Source organism: Crotalus tigris, unplaced genomic scaffold, assembly GCF_016545835.1.
Source record: "Crotalus tigris isolate CLP2741 ecotype Arizona unplaced genomic scaffold, ASM1654583v1 scf7180000017946.1269602, whole genome shotgun sequence".
Taxonomy (NCBI): Eukaryota; Metazoa; Chordata; class Lepidosauria; order Squamata; family Viperidae; genus Crotalus; species Crotalus tigris.
Genome location: NW_024096738.1, coordinates 487,783 through 507,204, shown reverse-complemented (window position 1 = coordinate 507,204; position 19,422 = coordinate 487,783). Strand labels below are relative to the sequence as shown.

Below are 19,422 nucleotides of genomic sequence, written 5' to 3'. Positions count from 1 at the left end.
TGCATTTCTGTGCAATGAAAAAATTTAAAATGAAGTTTGATGAAACCATTAACTAGGGTTCTTCTTCTTCCATATCTAGATCAAACTTTAAACTGTCAGAATGAAGCCACCTGCTTGGCTCTGTCATTGGCCAAAAATAAGCCATTATCGGTATATGTTTTTGGTAGTAGATGACATATCAGCAGATGGGGCTGGGCTCTGTGTATCCCCATCTTCACGTAGCATATTGTTATCCACTAAGAGCTTCCACTTGAGCATATCAGTTTTACACTTAGGCACTCCAACTCAAACTATTCAGGGTCCTCCAAGTAGTACAAGGGAGGTCAGATCCGTTAGCCATATCCTCCTTTAATATTATTCCTTGCTCGATAGTCTCCTTCCTCCATCTTTTAATGTGTACTCTCAAGAATGTTTGTTCTTGCTATAAAGCTGTTCCTAGATGGAGGGCTTGGGGGATATGTCCATTCAAAGGATGTCAAGGATCATTCTCTTGCTTAGTTCTCTTGGCATTTGCTGCTACTTCTCGCCTGATCTTAGGTGGGCCAATGCCAGCAAGAGGATATATTTTCTCAATTGGAGTAGGTTTGAGACAACCTGTCACTAAGTATATTGCTTCATTGAGGGCGATATCAACTTGTTTCATGTGTGCAGATGCGCCCCACACTGAAGCACCATACTCTGCTGCAGAGACATTCAAGGCCAAAGCTGATGTGTGAAACATAGATAGTTGAACTCCCCGTGTGTAGTTTATCAATTTCCTGATGATATTGTTCCTTCAGCTGACTTTAGCCTTAGTGTTACTTAAGGTTGATCATTTGTATATATGTTATACAATATTGGAGACAATACACTTCCTTGTGGCAGCCTGTTCTTCTGCATCCTCCATCTACTGAGGTTGGACTAGGTATCTTCCAAGATCCCTTCCAACTCTGTTACTGTTAACTATTACTATTACTGTTGTCATTCAGGGTCACATAAAATTTCCAGTTTTGGAGGAAGCTGCCAAAGACCCTGGTAAGCTTATTATCTCCAGTGATATTATTTTACTTGTGTAGCAATATTCCATATTGTCATATGCTGCAGGTAAGTTGATGAAAACCACTCCAGGCTTTCATCAACTAGAGTAATGAACAAGGTATAACAACTTCAAGCACTCTTTCCTTCTTTGCCGGAGGCCACAATTCCATAGTCCAAATGCTCTTAATATATGACTTAACATATTCTTCTAAATAATAAATGCAAATGAAATGGACACAACCTTTTGAGCAATAACTGCAGTCAAGCACTTCTTATATTCTTGGGTTCAATTTAGAAGTATGTTTTGGAGCATTATTCTGCTGGGAGAACTATGACATGTGATTAAGATACATCTCACACTGGGCATTATGTTTTATTCCATAAAGCCTTGATAACCTTCTGATTTCACGGTGCTCTGCTGCATAGAGTAAGGGCTCCTAATCATGAAAGCAGCAATGCAACCCCATAATATTATGAAGCTTCCTCTATGTTTCACAATAGAGATGGTATTTTTTTTTTGTTTAAAAGCTTTTGTAAACATAGCGCTATGACTTACCAAAAAGCTTTAATTTAGTTCCATCTGTCCAAAGGACATTCTCCCAGAAGGACTGTAGCTTGTCAACATTCAAATTAGCAAACTCCAGTCTGGATTTTTTGTATCCGTTTTTCAAAAATGGGTTCTCTTTAGGTCCTTCACCTAGGTAGTGCAACTTGATGTTGTTCTTGACAGTTGTTTACTTAGTTCTTCTTAGTTCTTTCTCCACTATTTCAACTAACGTTCTGTTTTTTGGGAGGATAATTTTCCCCTTGCAGCCATGTCCAGAGAAGTTTGCTACATTCCCATGGATCTTAAATTTCTTCATAATATTAATAATCATAGTCACAGGAATGTAAACCTTTTTGGAGATGGTTTTGGAGCCTTTACCATGTTTGGTTATTACTTTCTTCATTTCCTCCACAGACAACTGTTTTCTTATTCTTATCCATGTTCACTGTGCTACACACAATGACACAAATTGCCTCAGTACTTTTCTCCATTCACTTTGACTGAGTGACTGATTATGAGATTGAAGGCATTTGTGATACCAATTAAAATAATCTGATTGAGAGATCACTAATATCCAATAAAGTCTTTTAACATTTAAGGTGCCAATTTTTATATCCATGCCATTTTCATTTGTTTTACTATTTGCAATAATATGTTAAGTTATACATCAAAGATGAAGAATGGTGGATGACATAATTTTCAACTTATTCCATGGCAAATTGGGATTCTGTAGGAAAAAGTGGAGGAGTACTTTTGGCCTCAAATATGTTTCTACTTTATAAGGAGTGAAACAATCCAAACCATCTAGAGCCACGTAGATTTATTTCCTTACTGAAAATGGATTAAACTTTTCATGATTATCCTCGCAGAAAAATTAGAGCGTCTTTTTACTAGAAACCTAATTTATCCTGCTCAGAGTGAATTTATTACAAAGATATATGGAAGAATTGTAGATATATTTTGACTACTGATAAAATCAACCAGAAAAGTATTCACAAATTTTCACAATATGAAGAAAGCTTTTGGTAAACTGAAATGACCTTTCATGTTCATGACTCTGAGGAACATAATTGCTGTTAGAATTTACTCTCACAGATGCAGGATATTTATTTTGAACAAGAAGCCAAAATAATTATAAAGGATTTCTGTCACAAAAAACAATATATTTAAATAAGCAAACTTTTCAGAAATAACTACAAAACCAATGTAACATATTTAGAGACTTGACTGAATCTGAAATGTTTATAACACAAAATTCAGGCCACCTACTAGAACTTTTATATTCTTACTGAAACATGATTCAGAAATTGAGGTTCAAGATTCATGATTAATGCTGAATTCAAACATAACAAATTACTGCAAGAATCTTCATAGATCTGATCATTCTTCTGGTAGTCATATCACAAAGCTCAACAATTTTGAAAGATAAGATGAAACAAATTCTAAATGATTTGCTTTTCTGGCCAGTTGTATTTCTGTTACCAAGCCTTATATTTTTATAAAGCATACTATAAGCTTTACATATATTACATATAAGCACTATCAAGTTTCTCTATGCTTGTCACTGAAAGTTACAATAAATTCTTTGAGGAGAGGACTGGCAAATTAAGCTTTGGGAGTATGTATCAATGCCAAAAATAACTTTGTATCTAAAAATAAGCTTGATACTGACTTTAATTTAATTTAAAAACATTTTAGGGACAATAAATTTACAGATAGTCCTCTACCATATTCAGAATTCGGATTTCTTTCAATTTAAGTTTTTAAAACATGAAATTTTACCTGACTGACTATAAAGTTAAGGAGGAACTGCTTTAAACTCTTGTCAGTTGCTAGAGATTTATGTTAGTTATTAATTCATTTGCCAACTGATTAATTTTTAAACTCTCGTATCATTATCATTACATCTGTTCAAATCTAATTTGACCTGTTAAAAATAATAGCAGATTGATTTTATTTTTCCTGTGAATGTTTGTAAATTCTTTTTGTAATTTTTATATTTTATTTATAAAATTACTCTGAATAACATACATTAAAACAATTTAAAACTGTGCCAAACAATAATAAACAAAAATAAAGCACATTTGCACATGGGGCTTGCTACCTATCCTAGGCTTTGGGGGGAGGGAGGGAATAAATGGCTTGTTTAAATGAGATCAGAATTGGGGCCAATTATATCTTCCGGGATATAGTTCCCGAAGGCAGGTACTATGATAGGGAAGGCCTGCTTCCTGGATCCTATTAGGATTTTGAGACTCTTTAATTCTTTCTTTTTCAATTCATTCAGTTTCTTTTTCTTTTTCCCCCTTGACTATGCTTAAAAACAAACAAATAAGAATTGTTGTCTTTCCTCTGTATCTAGTATCTGTAATTCATATCTGTAACATAATATTAGTAAAGACAAATTTTAAACCATATGTCTGGATTTTGTGTAGTCTCAAATTACCTTTTCAAACATTACTACTGGAAATTGGAAGCAAGGGTTAATGCATATTTAAGGTGATAAACACAAACTGAAGCGTAGGCCTAAAATTTGGCTTTATTTAAATTTAGAAAAATATGATAGGCAAATGTGTTCTGAAATATGAATTCCATTCAGATATTGACACATGAGGCAGCAGTGTGCTGCAGCTGCTAAAAGAGCCAATGCAGTTCTAGGCTGCATCAACAGAGGGATAGCGTCAAAACAACAAGAAGTGATAGTCCCACTTTTCACTGTGCTGGTAAGACCACATTTAGATACTGCATAAAAAAATAACTTTGAGACTCTGGAAAGCATGAAGAGAAGAACAACAAAGATGATAAAGGGTGGGAGTCCAAATCAGATGATGAATGGTTGAGGAACCCAGGTATAACTAGCCTATGATAGAGAAGGATTGATGGGACATGATAACTATCTTCCAGTACTTGAGGGGCTGTCACAAAGAAAAGGGGATTGACATTCTCTAGGGCAGGGCTTTTCAACCCATGGTACGCGTACCACCAGTGGTACTTTAGCACCTGGCTGGTGGTACGCGAGCCCTAGCTAATTGTAGTGGGGGATGGAACCAGTTAAAGCAGAGCTGCACAAACCTGGAGGAGATCAGCTGGAGCTGCAGAGCTTGGCAGAATCCCCAGGATCTGCCATGTGGCGACGTAGTAATTGGAGCTTCTGGTGTACCCGGAAGAGAAAAGGAGGAGGAAGGCAGAGAGAAGAGAAGGTATAAAAGGGGCAGATAGAGAAGAAAAGAGACTTTTCTTACTGAAGCAGCGAGGAAAAATAGAGCGAGCTGCTTGTTTTTGGAGGAACAGCGAGCGAGGAAGGGTGAGTGAGCAAGTGGCGTGTTTTGGGGGGAAGGGCTAGCAAGCGAACGGCGGGTTTAGCAAAAGCATATGTTTTCAGGCGAAGGTTGAGTTGGACAGGTTTCATCGGAGAAGCCCGATGATGATTGTCTCTCCCATAAACGATATGGTGAGGCGTAAATTATAGAAACCCGTACCAGATTGGTCACTGTCCAGGTCAACAAGGATATATCCAGACTTAGGTCAACAAGAATGACACTGGACCTCTGGTGAAAAATAGGCTACAAGACTCAGGATTGTTGGCTAAGCAACCAGGGCCAACAGCTGCAAAACCACTGGAAGAAATAATGAAGGCAGCTTTACTTAGAAAAGGTTATATCCTGCAACTATACCTTTAACATCATCAAACAACAACATCTATCTATCCCAGGTCCTCAGGAAAGACTCGATAGGTGGATAAAAATGCCAAACCCAATGTAAACATCTGGCTGAGTTACCAATCATATTAAATGGCCACTACATAAAAAAACTACTGGCAAAGCAGATAAAAACAGGTAACATTTGCAAGAACTTATAGCAAGAATGCTGAAAAAAGAGGTAGAGGGATTCATTCCGGCTGCACAAGATCAAGCTTTAAGAACAAATGCATATAAAACCAGAATTAAGAAGACAGTCATAGATAGCATATGTTCTCTCTGCAAAAAGCTGAAGAAACAATGGACCTAGTTAGCTGTCACAAACAATGGCATAAAAAAGTAGCAACAAGGGCACATTGGAATGCAAGCAGGAACTGGTTGAATGACAAAACAGACAAAGTAATAGAAAATGAAGAAGCCAAAGTGCTCTGGGATTGTAGAATTCAAACAGATAAGCATCTGACACATAACACCCCAGGCTTAACAACTGTTGATAAGAAAGACAAAAAAGTCTGGATATAAACATTGCAATACCTAGAAACAGCAGATTAGAAGTAAAAGAACAGGAGAAAAATCACAAAACATAAAAGCCTGCAAAGAGAAATAGAACGACTGTGGCACAAGAAAGTAGTACCAATAGTAATAGTGCCTTAGGTACAATCCCAAAACATCTGGAACATCACTTGAACACTATCAGAATTAACAGAATTATTATTAATCAACTGCAAAAGCAGCTTTGCTTGGAACAGCTTACATCATGCAACAGTATCTTTAATACTCTGAAATAACAACATCTGCTTAGTCCAGGCCTTTGGGGGAGACTTGGTAGGTAGACACAAAAGCCAAATCTGGCATCTGGCTGTGCAACCAACAATAATAATGGAAAAACTCTTGTGGTAGAAGAATTCTTAACGTTGGATGGGGTTGCCTACTTTTCAAGGACCAGATTTGTAAATGGATGAATTTCAGAATATTTGTGTGGAATCACAGGTGGCAGCAGTAATCAAGTGTGTCTTTTATCAACTTTGGTTGATACGACCAATGTAATCCTATCTAGATTCATAAATGCATGAACTTAGTCTAATTTCTATAATTTATTCTGTATGGGAACCTGAGAAATTCAGCTACCAAATAGAAGTACTTGAATCCTGGGTAATTGCTTTATTTCCGTATCTGATTTGCTCATTTCAGCCATTAAATATTTAAACAACTTTGTAACCTGATTATTTGAATGATGTAGTGTATAAAATTATCCATGATTTATGTCAATGAATGTTATCCATCCACGCTTTAAGATTCACAGAGGCCCTATTTCTCAGCTACCATTAAGATGAATTATCACTAATGATAGGTTTCTCAGTGGTAGTGCTTCCATATCAAATTCCAGAAAAAATGCTGCTTTCTGGGGTTGCTCTTAGGAGAGTTTTGAAAAAAATTCTCTCTTTAGATTCCAGTTCAAAAATTTTGATAATATGCTAGTTGTTATATATGCCATTATTTCACTTTAAAACTAGTTCTGATTTATTTATAATAAAGCAGGTCACTGATTAAATAGCTAATTAGGTATTCCAAACACAGAGAGATAAAATTAATTATGATGTAAAATTGTCATACAGTGAAAGAAAAAATATTTGATCCCCTGCTGATTTTGTACATTGGCCCACTGACAAAGAAATGATCAGTCTATAATTTTAATGGTAGGTTTATGGTAACAGTGAAAGACAGAATAACAACAAAAAATCCAGAAAAACGCATTTCAAAAAAGTTATAAATTGATTTGCATTTTAATGAGTGAAATAAGTATTTGACCCCTTCGCAAAACATGACTTAGTACTTGTTGGCAAAACCCTTGTTGGCAATCACAGAGGTCAGATGTTTCCTGTAGTTGGCTACCAGGCTTACACACATCTCAGGAGGGATTTTGTCCCACTCCTCTTTGCAGATCCTCTCCAGTCCTTAAGGTTTTGAGACTGACCTTTGGCAGCTCGAACCTTCAGCTCCCTCCACAGATTTTCTATAGGATTAAGGTCTGGAGACTAGTTAGGCCACTCCAGGACCTTAATGTGCTTCTTCTTGAGCCACTCCTTTATTGCCTTGGCTGTGTGTTGTAGGTCATTGTCATGCTGGAATACCCACCCATGACCCATTTTCAATGCCCTGGCTAAGGGAAGGAGGTTCTCACCCAAGATTTGAAGGTACATGGCCCTGTCCATCATCCCTTTGATGCATGAAATTGTCCTGTCCCCTTAGCAGACAAACACCCCCAAACCATAACGTTTCCACCTCTATGTTTGATGGTGTTCTTGGGGTCATAGGCAGCATTCCTCCTCCTCCAAACAAGGCGAGTTGCGTTGATGCCAAAGAGCTCAATTTTGGTCTCACCTGACTTCAACACTTTCACCCAGTTCTCCTCTGAATCATTCAGATGTTCATTGGGAAATTTCAGACGGGCCTGTACATGTGCTTTCTGGAGTAGGGAGACCTTGCAGGCGCTGCAGGATTTCAGTTCTTCATGGCTGTTCTGTCCCACCCTACGTCTGTCCTTGTTATGTCACAAGAACAAATCCCTGTTAAACAGTAGGCCGGGAAAACCAACCTCTTTTTATTTCCAAAACAGTCCTGTTAAGTTTTTCTCCAAAACAAAAAACACAGAATACTTTCCTAACAGATAATTGGTTACAAAAGCAAACAGAGCAGAAGTTTAAACAAGAAATTCACTGATAAAACAAAACAGACCATGATCCTTGGAAGTTCTTTACAAACGGTTGCCTTCAGCAACCAGCACCGCCCACTCCTTCTCTTTTTATAAAGCAGTCCCAAGGCGTGGCTTCTCAATGCCTTCTCCTCCTCCCCTGGAGTTGTCGTATTGACTGCGTTTACGAGCATTAAACATGTCCATCAGCTGTGAATCCTCCAAGTCCGACTCACTCTCCCCACACAGCTGATTGTGAGTCTTGTAATTCATCAGAGCCTCCCTCTGACCTTGAAGGCCCCCCCAAATGCCTCCTCCACCTCCTCCTCAGATTCCCCGGACTCAGCTGTTGGGAACACAGGCTGGCACGGAATCACGACAACGGCGTAGTGTGTTACCAATTGTTTTCTTGGTGACTATGGTCCCAGCTGCCTTGAGATCATTGACAAGATCATCCCGTGTAGTTCTGGGCTGATTCCTCACAGTTCTCATGATCACTGAAACTCCACGAGGTGAGATTTTTCATGGAGCCCCGGACTGAGGGAGATTGACAGTTATTTTCTGTTTCTTCCATTTGTGAATAGTAGCACCAACTGTTGTCACCTTCTCACCAAGCTGCTTGGCGATAGTCTTATAGCCCATTTCAGCCTTGTGCAGGTCTACAATCTTGTCCCTGACATCCTTGGACAGCTCTTTGAGAGGCCATGGTGGAGAGTTTGGAATCTGATTGAATCTGTGTACAGGTGTCTTTTATACAGGTAACAAGCTGGCATTAGGAGCAGTGCTCCTAATCTCAGCCCATTACCTGTATAAAAGACACTTGGGAGCCAGAAATCTTGCTGACTTGATAGGGGATCAAATACTTATTTTACTCATTAAAATGCAAATCAATTTATAACTTTTTGGAAATGCGTTTTTCTGGATTTTTTTGTTGTTATTCTTTCTCTCACTGTTAAAACAAACTTACCATTAAAATTATAGACTGATCATTTCTTTATCAGTGGACAAACATACAAAATCAGCAGGGAATCAAATAATGTTTTCCCTCACTGTATGTCAATTAATATAAAATATACATGACAAATAATCTGTGCTATTGCTTCTTCTCATATAGTAATATTACTATCAAGTAAAGGTGTGTAAAATATTATGTGGGCAAAATGTCCTGCTCAACCAGCCTAGTTTGAACTTGAAAGATTTACAGATTGCAATACAGAGGTCAAATGGTCCATTTCATGGTTCAATCACTTCATGTAAGGTTGGAACAGGCCATTTTGATGTTAAGACACTTTCAACAATTATTATTGGATGTTGCAGCAGAATATTTTGCAAGAAAAAAAATCAAGCAATTTGAAAAGAAAACATAATCAACAAATCATCTTCTTTAACCTCCCTCTTGGGACAACTTACATTTTGTCACTGTGTTCTCTTCCCTTCCAATGAAAAAGATCTAAAAACAGCCTATCTTACCTGCAACTTTCACCTTAATTCTTAGTGAATCCTATATAATGTTCCCATTTTAAAGGGGGATGTATTTTGAGGGGTGGGAGGAGACTGTAATCTTTTCAACTGAACACAGTAATTAGTAACCTTAGGTGATAATTGCTATCATTTTAAGTAACCATTCCATGAATTTACTAGTGATTTGAAAAGTTTGGTTGTAATAGGTGGACATTCAAGTATTTTAAACCAAAATTTCTTTAGACATAATCAGTTTTCACAGCAGAGATAAAGCAAAATAAAACAATTAAAAAAACTAAGAATGTTTATTTTTGTTTCAGTCTGTGAATACAAAGAAGCAAGAAGAAAGATTAGATCCAGTTACGTAACTTTTAAGACTACATAATTTAGCCTTGGGGCGTCCCTCTTACAGTTAACAAAATCGGAAAATTACAAAAACTACTGATGGACCCAATTAACTATTGGACTGCTGCTATTGCAAATATGATTTGTAAGATTAGGGGATTAATATTTCAGATCTTTTTCAATAAAATAATAGAGACATTTTATGGGTGATTAATATTGCTCAGGTACTATTTCTACATCTGCACAGGTAATGAATGTAATTACTACTTTCAGATAGTTGTACAAATGCATCTTCAAAATTACAGAAGTATGCAAAATCATCTTAAAAAACGCATTATATCTTACAGGTAATCCTTCCTTAAAAACCCTAATGAAGACTGGAATTTCCAGGAAAGTTGTGATTAGGTGAAATGTGATGAAATCACTTAGAAACGGCAGTTCCAGAAGTCCTGGTTGCGATCATTAGGCAACGACTGTATCATTATTAAGTGAGCATCTCACACCCCTCCTGTCCTGCTATGGTCACCTCCAATTCCTCCCACCTGCCTGCCTATCGTCCCCCAATTTCTGCCCTTTTGGCCACCCTGCACTGTGCCTTGGCAACCTATCCCTGATGGCTGTCACCAACACCTGCTGACCTATGCCATCTTCTTCCTTTCGCTGCTGATGAGGCATGCCCAACTAAAACAGCTGCTGGCCTTTTGCGACACAAGCTGCACTGACTTCCAATGCAATAGGAAACTGCAGGTGGTGGTGTAGTTGTACACCTCTTGGGCTACTGATAGAAATAGTTCCATCAGAGAAAGGAAGGCTGTAGATTTCATTCAGATTTCTATGTAACATTTCTTCCTACTGATGATCATCCAACAATGTCATTGTATAGGATTCATTACCCTCATTGTCCACTGGCTGAGATGGGTTCAAAATATGTGAAGAATTTTTTTAAAATCCAGTATTGTTGAATATGGAAATTAGGAAACATCAAAATATTTGAAGAGACATTTGAACATTTAAACAAATCAAAGATATCAGCAACATAGCTATACAGCGTTGCTGGCTGTGGAATTCTGGGAGTTGAAGTCCTCATGCCTTAAAATTGTCAAGTTTGGGAAACACTGCCATACAGTAACATTCATTACTGTATGAAGAAATCTGTGTTAGTAGGGCAGATTTTGTTCTGTTCACCTCCCAAAATATACTTCGGAGGAACCCTAAACTTTCTGAGGAGAAATTTGGTGATGAAGAGGATAAAGAACAATTCAACTAGTGCAAAGGTGGGTACCTTGTAGTGTTTATACAATCCTAGCATCCCATTTCTGCCTCATTCTTCAAAGCATTTTGTATCTTGAGACTGCTCCATGAAAATTTGGCAGCAAAACTGGCAGATGTTAACAAAAAAATGACCTATATACATATCCACACAGCTAAGCACCTCTTTAAAACACCTCAGTTAATATTTGCAGATAGCTTTATGTTAATACCCCTTAATCATAACCATATGTTTCTAATCTTTACTCTTGTCAGATTACCATCAAATTATATTGTTGTTGCCACTGTTATTATAATTACTATTCAGATTTCAAATGAAAATTGCTGGAAAGCCTATGACGGCAATATCCTAAATGCTTCTATAGAAATAGCTAAATTCATATAGCACAATATTTAACTTTGATAAGTGAAATGTAATCTAGAAAGAAGTCAGCAAACATATAAAATAGTAAGACATCGATTTTTCGGACTATTTTTGAGGGCCTGTATCCAAATAAGTTACATCCCTAATTGTTAAGATTAGATGTCAGGAAGTTTACTGTTTGGTTTTCAGTTTACTGTTTAACTTTCAGCTAGGCTCTTGAGTCTCAGCCTCAATTAATCCTAAATGGTCTTGTAAGAAAACAATGAATACCATTTTTAACTCCTAAAAGGCAGAATATAAATCTAATATAAAAAGAATATATTAACAGTGCTTAGCTATTTTTTCTGAGTTAAAAGGCAATAGGATTGCTTCTGTATTTTAAAACAGAATTGAATAACTTGTGAAATCAATGAGAACTATCTAGGTTGTCTGGAGTAACGTGCAAATGAAATATTCTAAACAACTACAGGTATTTCTTGTTTAGCAACCAAAATTGGGATCAGCAACATAACCTTAGTGATGCAGTCACTAAGTTTAAAAAAAAAAAAATCACACAACAGCAACTGTGCTTATACTTTTACTTCAGCCTTCCTTTGTCCCCATTCCCTACTCTTTGGAACACTCACCCTTGGTGCTCATATAACTACAGTAACTGGGATCAGCAACTCTTACTAAGCAACGTGATCATGAAGTGCAACATCACATGACCTCGTAGACAGCAATTCAGGTAGTTCCAATTGCCATCGTACAATCCTTTCGATATATATTCCTGATTGTGTGCCTGCTTACCTTTTTTTAAATAATCCCTTCCTCTTCAATCTCTGGTGTAGTTGGGAGAAGAGAAAAATCAGGTCAGGCACAGGATAGATTGCAACAACACTGCAGTTGTTAAGTTAGTAACATGGTTGTTAAGTGAATCTGGCTTCCCCATTGACTTTGCTTGTCAGAAGGTTGCAAAAGGTGATCACATAAATACATGCCAGCTGCCAAGCTCCAAATTTTGATCACATAACCATGGGAAGGCTGCAACAGTCGTAAGTGTGAAAAACAGTCATGAGTCACTTTTTAAAGTGCTGTTATAACTTTGAACACTCACTAAACAAATGGTTGTAAGTCAAGGACTGCCTGTATTTCCTAGGGGCATGAGCACTCCTTTTTAAGAGAAACAAAATGAAAGTATTCACAAAAATGTTTCTGGTAAACTAATCAGCTAACTAACTAGCTACATTTGGGTTTGATGGCATGAAAAACTGTATTCCCAGTATCCTATGTTAATTTTGACCCACTTGTTAGAACCAAAAATTATCTATAATTGCTGATTCTAAAGGTCAAGGAAAGGTTCCTTGGAAGCACCCATTAGAAGAAATGATGTTGGGGTGTCCTGATTCATTTTTGTCTTCCCTACAAAATACTGTAGTCCTATGGCTATCACAACAGATGTTATACAATTGTTTCCGAAGTCAATCTGATACTCAACTGAATAAAGCTTAGCACAATGAATTATTTAATATTCCACATAGGTGTTATTTTTAACTCAATTCAAGTACCTACACATTTACCTTCATGTCAGTCGACTGCAGTGAAGGGAAAGTCATAATTATATTTTTTGCAGGTTTCCCTTCATCTTTCACTACATGAGAATTTTCTTTTTTAGCTGTAATAGATACAAGACTGAAAAGCTAAAACACAATGGGATACCATCAAACAAACAAAAAAGATGCACATCTAAACAGAATAAAAGCAGGCCCATTTAAAAGAGAGAAGTATGCCGTGGAAATGGCTCAAGTGGACTTAATATGAAAGTCCTTTTCTAGTTCTTAGGGGAAAGGATATCTCCCTTCCCCATTTCAGACTGCTAAACCAGAGAGCAAGTCCAAAAAAATAAGCAGCCCTACATATATCTGTCAGGAGCATTAGTAATGAGAACAGCCAAGATATCTTTAGTTCTAATGGAGTAAAACACAATGTCCTGTGAGATAAGCTTATTTGGACCATTGCCTCTGTAGGCCCTGATAATTTGGTTGGGGAGACTGGCAAAAATTAAGAGGTCCTGGTGGCTAGCTAGCCTGAACTGATCAGCAGCTATATAATCTACTTCCTCTCTTTTGGCATGGAGATCAGGCCTCCCTTGTTGTCTGGAACAGTTATATAGGGTGTGAACCAGTTAAAGGATGTTCATCTCTTGTTTCTGAAATCCAGGTCCTTCCATTAATACTTTGGGATGTGATAACAGCAAAACTAGGGGATGTGAATTGACCTGGGGGCCCTGGTCATAAAAGGAATGTAGGAGGGATGGGTGGACAGAAAAGTATAAACAAGCTCAGTAAATCCTCTGAGAGCATGACAGATTTTTTTTTCTTAAAGGGCTCTATTCTGTTGTATTTGATATGGTGATGTATTTGTTCGAGATCCAAGATAATCCACCGCTCCTATTCTTGGGAATATGGACTTTGAGTCAGAGAATCCCTTGCTTCATTAAACCTTTTTGATAGCTTATACATCTTGGATATGGCTTATGATCTTCAGAATCAGCTGCTGTTTGGTTGTCTTATGAAAACTTGGGGATTGGGGTATCAAGGGGGCATGGCGAATTTGAAATGTATCTTTGTGACCCATGCATTTGATATTTCATGTGAATCTGGATGTCAGCAAATTGTATTAGTTTCCTATACATAGGGAAGCTAAGACAGTCACTAAATTGATACTCCCCCCTCCTTCTGTGAGTGAATAAAGGATTCTGCCTGACATTCTGATATAATCTATTTTGGGATTTCTACCAACATAAATACCCCCCTTCCACACACACACAATGTTTTATGGCTCTTCTGCAGATCTGTTAGAATGCTGTAAAGATGAAGGAATGGAAAGTGTAACTGAGCATTCTGCTATCCTTGCTTTGTTTTTGGTGATGCTGGTGATGGTGGTTAAGGGCAAGGCTTTCTTCATGTTGTCCATTAGGACATCTTCAAGAGCTTCTCTCTATAGCTTCCTCTTTAAGCAGTCTGGAGAGGAGGACAGAATTGGATTTAGAGACAACATTCCTATTCTTCAAAGTTCTCTTTTCGTAGCCACAAAACCCTGAAAAAATGAGGGGCAAGAATGTATGCTTTAGAATAGGAACTGAAGCAAACATTTTTAGATTGTTTCTCCAGGTCACAAATAATGGCACATCTGATCTGCATTTCTATATTTTTATGAAGCACTAATTAGTAATAATTTGTAGATGTATTCATCAACTTTCTCTATAAATTATCTCTAGATCAGGGGTCCCCAACCCCCGGTCCGTGGACCGGTACCAGGTTGTGGCATGCCAGCAACTGGTCTGCACAAACAAGCAAAGCCCCATCTGTGGGATGCAAGCAGCACACAAAACCACACGCTCTCCGGTCCGTGGAAAAACCTTTCTCCACAGAACTGGTGCCTGGTGTCCAAAAGATTGGGGGCCTCTGCTCTATATAATGACTCAAAGGCTGCTTTAATGGTAAAAAAGGATATATGCAGTGTTAGCTTCATTTTAGATATCAAAAGGGTTTTGCAGCTCCTAGTATTTTGTTTTCGGTGGGAAACGGGTCCAAGTGGCTCTTTGAGTGTTTTGGGTTGCCTACACCTTATTGCATAATTAGCTACTTAATTGCACTAGGGTATTTGAGCTGGGAGGCTAATGTCATACTAAAGAATGGGAAAGTAGCACTTGCAAGCTCACTAGTTCACTTAATTTGGAATTCTCAACTACAGCAACTCCAATCCCACATTTAAGCGCATACAATACTTGTCCAGTAATGTTTGTTGTTGTTGTTAATTGCGAAGTCATGTCCGACCCATCGTGACCCCATGGACAACGTTCCTCCAGGTCTTCCTGTCCGCTACCATCTTCTGGAGTCCATTTAAGTTCACACCTACTGCTTCAGTGACTCCATCCAGCCATCTCATTCTCTGTCGTCCCCTTCTTCTATTGCCCTCAATCTTTCCCAGCATTAGGCCCTTCTCCAGTGAGTCCTTCCTTCTCATTAGGTGGCCAAAGTATTTGAGTTTCAACTTCAGGATCTGGCCTTCTAAAGAGCAGTCAGGGTTGATCTCTTCTAGGACTGACCGGTTTGAACGCCTTGCAGTCCAAGGGACTCACAGGAGTCTTCTCCAGCACCATAGTTCAAAGGCCTCAATTCTTTTGCGCTCAGCCTTTCTTATGGTCCAACTTTTACAGCCAGTCCAGTAATGTACTGGGAGCTAAACTCACAATAAGGGGAAATTATTATTATCAGGATTAAAAGCTATCTTAAAAGCAATAAAACTGTGTAGAATGAGGATATTATCATACTAGACATTAAACACTCCAATTTGAATCAATCAGTCAATCAAATTTCATGGCTAATTGTACCAAACTTCGTATATCTCCACTGTTTCCTTTGTCTACCAGCAGGGTCTAATTTGAGACAATCCGTTGGACTTAGGGGCTTGCATTATTAAAATGAAAGATTTGTCATCAGGGCCTTCTCTAGGATTAAGACCGACTTCTATTATCATAGAGTTTAGGGCCTGTATTAAGCAATTCTCAAACAAATCTCATTTGCTCTAATATGAGATGACAACCTATAGGGAAAAAATAAGTATGTATTAATAAAATGTTTTGACTTTTTTGGTCAAACAATTGCACAAAAAAATGTTTGGAAGTAACTGGATGCAATTTAGCTGAGCAGGCCATTCAGATATCCAGGGGAATATTTTCCCCTAGATGTAATGTAATTAATAAATAAAATAAAAGTAGTATTAGCATTCATAATTTTAGTTTCCTAGTCTTGTTTTCATTGAAGGACTGACTTAAAAGGGAACAGAAATTGAGAAGGCTTGTCTCTGTGATCCTTGAAAATGGCAGTTCAAGGTTTTGCGCAGTAGCGTAGCAGCCGAGGGATCGCAGGGCTCCGTACTCTATCATTGATTTCTGCCTGTTAGGGAATCCTAAATGGACTTGAAGTTGCCCCGTAGAGGCAACAAAGAAAGAAATCCTGCTGATTGCAAAGAGACGGAGGTTGATCTGATCGATTTGGGAAAAGCCCTTCAGAACCAGCAGGAGAAAGGCTAGCTTAACTTCAGAGTCTAGTCCAAGCTACAAGCACCAAAGCCCAAAAGCACGACTCTAAGCTGACTGTAAACAACGTGTTTGGAACTGGGTAAGAACAGTGATTTTGTCTCTTCTACTTGAAAACTGATTTCCTGGAAACAAATTTAAATAAGAATTTTATAAACAGGATCTATGATGAGACAACCAAGATGATCAATTAGAAAATTTTTTGCAGAAACATGAGACAAAATGTCTATATTTAATTGTCATTTATTCAAATAATAAAAAATGTATTAATTTAAGGTTGGCAAAAGAGAATATTATTGGAAGAAGAGAAAAATCAAGCAAAGCCATTATATGGACTATAGAATTATAGAAATTAATTGTTATTGATTGTTTTTAAATATAAATCCAGACAAATGTTAAGGTGATTATGTTAAAAATCAATAAAGCATTTTTTTAAAAAAAGAAAATGGCAGTTTATGAGTAAATAGATAATTGAAAAGTAAAGAAATTAATATGGTGAGAAGCCCACCTTACTTGATTTTATATTATGTAGATAGCATTAATGCAAAAATCCAAATCCTGAATCATAAAGAGTTGCCTACTAACACTTAAAGGGCAAACTACTGTATAAAAATAGGAGGAAGAAGGTGTGTTGGATATGTTTGCCGTCTTGAGTTATTTGTAAAAATAATAAAGGCAGAATACAAATAAACAAATAAATAAAAATACTGTATATAAACACAAAGCAAACCTTTTCTAGCACTGAAGATGTTACTTAACTAGACAATAAAATTTCTCCAAGAAAACAACCAAGACTGGAGAGCACCAAGGATTCTAACTAGCACCTTGAATGGCACTAGGAGTCAGATGGCAATCAATGTAACTTGTGCGAATAACAGAGTTGGGAGGGACCTTGGAGGTCTCCTTGTCCAACTCCCTGCTCAAGCAGGAGACCCTATATCATTTCAGACAAATGATTGTCCAGTCTCTTCTTAAAAACCTCCAGTGTTGGAGCACTCACAAGCAGGTTGTTCTACTGATTAATTGTTCTAACTGTCAGGAAATTCCTCCTTAGTTTTGGGTTGTTTCTCTCTTTGGTTAGTTTCCATCCGTTGCTTCTTCAGGTGCTTTGGAGAATAGCTTGACTCCCTCTTCTTTGTGGCAGCCCCTGAGATATTGGAACACTGCTGTCACCCCTAGTTCTTCCTTTCATTAAACTAGACATACCCAATTCCTGCAACCGTTCTTCATATGAAAGTGACCTTAACTATTGAAGACATTATATTTTTTAGATAACATTGTTAACAATTTTAATTACAATAATAAAATCTAAAACTAAAAGAATAAAAAAAGAGTAAAAGGTACAAAAGGAAAAATCAGAAAACGGAAAGAAAAAAAGAATATAATAACAAGAAGAAAAAAGGTGACTTTCAACCTTCAGTACAATTATAAATAATTTTAGTAACTCCTCATTCCCCCTTTGTTTACAATGGATGACCTCTTCATCCATATTACATCTCTTATCTATAGACAAATCCATAAAGCATGATCTTTTAAGTCTTGGAGACAGCAGAAAGTTCATTAAGCTTTATCAGAAATAGCAGTGTATTATATTTTAACCTTGATCAAATAAACCAACTTTATATTCTTTTTACTTTCAACAGTCTTAATCTTTAGTCCATTTGAATAGAATATGATTTCCTTTCATTTATTCTTTGCTCCTTCTCAAAGCTTTAACAATCCTTTTTTTGTAAATCCAATATAAAATATTATTCAGGTCACTCTCATTGTTCATTATTTGTATTTTTCTTTTGATTTTTGAAACATCAACCAGTTTCTTTTGTTATGTCCAGTAAAACATCCTTTTCCATGTCATATTCATAGCCTGTCATTTATGGATTTATTTTTGATGCCATTGCTCTCATGCCAAATAAAACTTGTTTCTCATGTGCTATTTCTTCCATGATATCTTTTGGACATAGTCTATCCATAGAAGCAAACACTGCTATTGACACGATATTAATTTCTGATTCTATTTTTCAAAAGTATCCTTCAGTACTTTCACTGTTATGTTTTCCATCATTTAATAAGTCCTAATTAGCTGTCAATCAGGCCTAAATATTCTTCTCCCTTAATTAAAATATTTAATCCTCTCTAATGTCCAATTTTTAAAGTTACTTAAAATTAATCAGTGTATAAGTTTTAAGAATCAAAGTTTTATTTAGCTTTTGCTGTTAATTTCAATTTTTTAAATAATTAAGCTTATGATTAAAATTTTCTTATCATTAAGAATTGAAGGAAAACTCATCTGGATTTTTCACACTTGTTGATCTAATAGCTTAAAAGTAGTTAACAAGCAATTTCCAAACATAATTTCTAAATTTTAAGGGAGTCTTCAAACTTAAGTGTCCTTTAAAAAGCACTGACTGCAGCTGCAAGCAAGGTGACTATTCCCATCATCTCCCAGTGCTCAAAATCTGCCAGGGACTGCTGTCTTGCATTCTCCTTGCAACGACAACTGTTCAGAGTGCATGTGGGTAATCTCCTATTCTCTTCTTATTTGAGGAGACTCTGTCAGTAGCTCTTTGTTCTTCGCCATGGCTTTCAGACCCACTTTTTACAGAGCCATTTTCAATTTGCACTTCTTCCTGTGGAAGCCCTATTGGCACTGTATTATAGACCAACTACAGCTTCTCATTACTTTACAAGGCAGCCCAATGTAAAGTGCAGTGTAATAGTATAGTGAAACAGTAAATGAGGCATGACTATGATTAGAGCCAATAAGCGGAGTTGCAATAGATGTAACTGTACAAAGCTTTCTTGGACATAACTGTAACCTACTCAACCAGCAGAAGCTAAAAGATGAGAAGAATTCCTGTTACAAGCCAGTTCCATAAGAAAGAGTGTGATTTCATCCAGTACTAAAGCTGTTAATTCTCTGGAACTGGATACCTTCCAAACCCAAGC

At 37.1% G+C, this 19,422-nt stretch overlaps 1 protein-coding gene across 1 annotated transcript in view; it reads right to left on the bottom strand.

The window, feature by feature from the left end:
- The window catches only part of TNKS (tankyrase), a 91,582-nt gene that overhangs the window by 60,285 nt on the left and 11,875 nt on the right, over positions 1-19,422 (bottom strand). The window lies entirely within an intron of this gene.